Source organism: Gossypium arboreum, chromosome 7 (genome assembly GCF_025698485.1).
Source record: "Gossypium arboreum isolate Shixiya-1 chromosome 7, ASM2569848v2, whole genome shotgun sequence".
In the NCBI taxonomy this organism is placed as follows: domain Eukaryota; kingdom Viridiplantae; phylum Streptophyta; class Magnoliopsida; order Malvales; family Malvaceae; genus Gossypium; species Gossypium arboreum.
In genome coordinates, this window is record NC_069076.1 from 14632409 (window position 1) to 14637575 (window position 5167).

General features: G+C 39.2%; 1 non-coding gene across 1 annotated transcript; it reads right to left on the reverse strand.

Annotated features, from left to right (window-relative positions):
- Positions 1–1605: 1605 nt before the first annotated feature.
- Positions 1606–1712, reverse strand: LOC128296207 (small nucleolar RNA R71). Its single transcript, XR_008286756.1, has one exon. It is a non-coding gene; the product is annotated as a small nucleolar RNA R71 (small nucleolar RNA).
- Positions 1713–5167: the final 3455 nt, after the last annotated feature.

Genomic DNA, 5167 nt, shown 5'->3' on the forward strand with positions numbered 1-5167 from the left:
TACACTAAGAGTTCTAGCTTCTTGACCGAATTTCAAACCCCCAAATAACCCAAATTTAAAACATGGAATAGGTAGCATTCAAACCAATCATCCAAACTATGCATAATTTTTCAAGAATTTCTTAGTACTTACCTCATTATAGCCATCACCTAAGCTGAAAATTTAAGCAAAAATTTCCTTCTTCCTCACTTCAAGCTACGACAATGGAGGAGTAAAAATGGATTCACTTTGGTTTTTCTTCCCACTAACTCTTTATCTTATTTTCTTATTTATTTTGTATATTAAAATGCTAATATAAAACACATATAATATATATTAATCAATATCATGGCCGACCACTAAAACAAATGGCTAATTTGACATGCAAGTCCACCTTTTTGACAACATGCATTAATAGACCACTTTACAATTTAGCTATCACATTTCACAATTGTCTCACATAAGTCCTATTTAATAAATTTCACATTCAAATAACAAAATTAAGGTATGTATCTTTCACACATGCATGTTCGCATACAATAAGCATAAAATATAACGGTTAATTATTTTTATGACTCGGTTTTGTGGTCCCAAAACCACTTTCCGACTAGGGTCAAATTAGGGCTGTCACAACTTTCCTCCACTTAAGGAATTTTTGTCCTCGAAAATCTTACCAGTGAATAGATTTGGGTATCTTTCTTTCATAGATTTCTTGGTTTCCCAAGTAGCTTCTTCGATCCCGTGTTTGAGCCATAACACCTTTACTAACAGAACCTTTTTGTTTCACAACTCTTTCACCTCGTGAGCTAGGATACGAATCGGTTCTTCTTCATAACTCAAATCAGATTGAATTTCAACCTCTGATGGATTAATTATGTGCGATGGATCGGATCTATAACGTCGAAGCATCGAGACATGAAAAACTTTGTGAATCTTTTTAAGTTTAGGGGGTAAAATCAATCTGTATGCGACTGGCCTAATTCGTTCGGATATCTCATACGGCCCGATGAACCTCGGACTCAATTTACCTTTACGGCCAAATCTGAGCACCTTTTTCCAAGGTGAAACTTTAAGAAACACTTTGTCTCCGACCTGATATTCAATGTCTTTTCGCTTCAAATCCGCGTACGACTTCTGACGATCTGAAGCTGCTTTCAGACTTTCACTGATTACTTTTACTTTCTGCTTAGCATCTTTAATCAAATCAACCCCGAAGATTTTACAGGAACTGAATCGAGCATAGTTAGACCTTCTTTAACAGGAACTATGTATGATTATGCTAAACCTTCTTTAACAGGAACTAAATCGAGCATAGTTAGACCTGCTGTAGCTGCAAATACTTTTGAACTGAAACCTAACACAATTCAAATGATACAGCAATTTGTTCAGTTTGATTGTTTGCAGGACAAAGATCCCAACATTCACTTAGCAAAATTTTTGGAACTATGCGATACATTTAAAATTAATGGTGTTTCTGATGACGCCGTTCGCCTTCAGTTATTCCCTTTTTCTTTAAGAAACAAAGCTAAACAGTGGTTGAATTCATTACTGCGGGGGTCAATCACTACTTAGGAACAAATGACCTAAAAGTTTTTACTAAAATACTTTCCGCTGGCTAAAACGGCTAAATTACGTAATGATATCTCTTCTTTTGTGCAGATGGATTTAGAAACACTCTACGATGCGTGGGAGACATATAAGGACCTTTTGCGAAGATGCCCTCATCATGGGTTACCACTCTGGCTATAGGTTCAAACTTTTCATAATGGCCTAAATCATTCGACTCGACAAATGGTTGACGCAGCTGCTAGCGGAACCATCAATAATAAAACACCTGAAGATACCTATGAATTTATAGAGGAGATGTCACTGAATAACTATCAGTGGCAAGTCATGAGGACAAAGCCAACGAAAACAGCTGATGTTTATAACATCGATTTGGTCACCATGCTCTCTAATCAGGTAGAACTCTTGAATAAGAAAATTGATGGTTTTCTTAGTTCTTTACAGGTTCACCCAGCAATGCAGTGCGAAGCAAATGGAGGTGGATCGAGCAATTCAAAATACCCACCTTATGGCCACAACATGGAGAACGAGTAGTTAAATTACATGGGTAATAATCCTCGATCTCAAAACAATCCTTACAGCAATACTTACAATGCAGGTTAGACGAATCACCTAAGTTTTTCATGGGAAGACCAAGGAAACCAGAAACCACCACCCCCTTCAGGCTTTTAGCAACCACTATAGCAGCAAGAGAAAAAGCTGAACCTTGAGGAGATGCTAATCAAATTCATCTTGGTGTTAGAGACTCGTTTTTAGAATACCGAGACGGCACTCAAAAATCAACAAGCATCAATCCAACGGCTCAAAACTCAGATTGGGCAGCTCGCCAAGTTGATTTCCGAATGAACACAAGGTAGCCTGCCAAGCAACACTGAATCTAACCCAATGGAGTAACCCAACACAATTGCCATTCATGATGAGGAAGGGTTAGTGGCAAAACCAAGGCCAAAACTGGTGGTAAACAAAGGTAAGAATGAGGTAGGCTAAAACGAACAAAAATTGGTAAGTCTAGAATATAAACCTCGTGTGCCATACCCCAATGCAACAAGGAAAGACCGCTCAGATGAACAATTTGGTAAATTCCTTAAACTTTTAAAGAACTTACATATTAACTTACCGTTTATTGAAGTACTTTCGCAGATGCCATACGCAGTCAAATTTTTAAAAGAGCTTCTAGCAAATAAATGAAAGTTAGATAAAGGTCGCATGTGGAGCTGAACGCGGTTTGCTCAACCATTCTTCAGAATAAGCTACCCAACAAACTAAAAGATCCAAGGAGTTTTACGATTCCTTGTTTAATTGGTAGTTTAGATGTTAATAATGCATTGGCTGATCTAGGGGCTAGTATCAATGTTATGCCTTACAAATTGTTTAAGCAACTAGGTCTAGGGAAACCCAAACAAACTAGGATGAGCATTCAATTGTAGATAAAACTGTCAGATTTCCTAAGGGTATCATTGAAGACGTACTAGTTAAAATGACAACAAATTTATATTCCCAGTTGATTTTGTTATTTTGGACATAGAAGAAGACAGTAATGTTCCTTTAATTTTGGGAAGGCCCTTTTTAGCAACTGCTAGAACAATTATTGACGTTGGCACAGGTGAACTCACACTTTGTGTAGGAGACAAAACAATCAACCTTCAAGCTCGCAACCCGAACAACACATCAAAAATTGAAGGTGATTGTACAAATTGTTCTACTAAGACTGATCATACAGTGCCACCTATTTTGCAGGAAATAAGTTCGAAGGACACACATGACCCATGTTCAATCCACAATAAAGAATCTACCCATGAAGAACGAAGGTTACGAATCGAGGAGTTAGATGAATGGCTGACATTTAAATCGAGAAAACACGATAAACCAAAACTACGCCAGAACAAGCTCAATGTCTCACCAAATCAACTTAAGGTTGGAGATAAAGTTTCATTAGATGCCGCAGATCCTCACATTGACACTGCCAAATCGAATGAAGAAATTCCTCTTACGATACTTAGCATTTTCCCATTTGGTACAGTTGAGGTAAGTCATCCCAAATTCGGCAACTTTAAGGTAAACAATACCCGCCTAAAACTTTATTTTGATGGGATTCATAGCAGGAATGAGGAGTATAAACTCCTCGTACCACAATGACCATTCACCAGAGAGGTAAGTCAAGCTTAGACTATAAATAAGCGCTTCTCAGGAGGCAACCTGAGTACTAACAATATTAATTTCTTTAAATTTTAGTTTTAACATCTAACATACTAATCGACTCATGGAACGCAGGCTTTCTAAAGCACATACGGCCAGGCATACCGGCAAAAATTAGGGAACATGGGCGTGTCCCCTGGCCGTATGTCTCAAAATCTATAAATACCCTTCACTATTCATCATCTTCTTCACCCAAAATCCTTAACCCTAACCGCTGCAAGTCCACACGGCCTCCCTACCACGCCCGTGCGTCGCCACTACTCCATTTTCGACACCCATTCTCATCTTTTTAGTGTTTTTTTACTCTTTTCTCTTTATATTCTTCATCCCTTTTACTAATTTTATGATTCTTATAGTTTTATTTGGCAGATTTTTTATTTATATTCATAGTTCTCACTATAGTCATGCTTATACGTTTATTCTTTACCATTTGAGTCAATGCTTTCTGATACATTCATTCTTTTCATGTGTTCCCATAAGAGTCTAGTTCAGTTATTTTATGTTGAAAATAATCATGCTTTTATTATGTGAATTGTTATATAAACTTCTATCATTTAGATTAAACTGCTGAGTATTGTTGGTTGGACTGGTTAGTTTAACTATATTCATGATTACTTCTTGAGTTAGTTAGTTATGTTATATTATTTGTTCTTCTTCCAAGTATACCATGTCAAGCTCACGTGGCAAGAAAACCGCCTTTCCCACTTCAGAAAAGCGGAAAGGGCCGTCTTCCTCGGGCCCTACCGTGGAAATTCACCACCCATACCTCCAATTTCCACCTGACAATCAAGAGGAACTATTCCAAATCCTACGGGCCTGATCTTTAGGTGTGGGCCACTACATTGACTGGACAGTGCTTGAACAAGTCCAGTTGGCTGACGATGTACGAGCAATCCTGACAACCGATCCATGGAACCTCTTCTTTGCGATCATCGAGCCGACATACCTTGAGCTCACACTTGAACTTTGCTCGACATTCCATGTTTAAGACATCATGACCAACTTTGATGATCCTGGAACAGTCCAGTTCTGTCTCGGCGGTTTAGTCCGCCAGTTGAGTGTGTCCGAGGTCGATATAGCTTTGGGCCTGTACACAGAGGAATTTATGGATGAGAACGACCTCGACACTCTCCGTCGCCACATCCACTACTCTCCCTCGAAGTGCTAGTACGCTTTGGTCCCCGATTCAGCCACCTACGACTCGAGCCGCTCCAAGGCATCGGCTCTCTCTCCCTCCTTGAGTTACCTACATGCCATCTTGGCACACACTTTGATAGGACGTCGAGAGAGCACCAACATCATCAACACTCACGACGCCTACGTTCTATGGAGCATGGTGAACGTGCATGTACTCGACATCGCCTACTTTATTACCCTTGCCATTCGCCACCAGACGAAGCGGCATCGGAGGGGGGTCATCTCCATT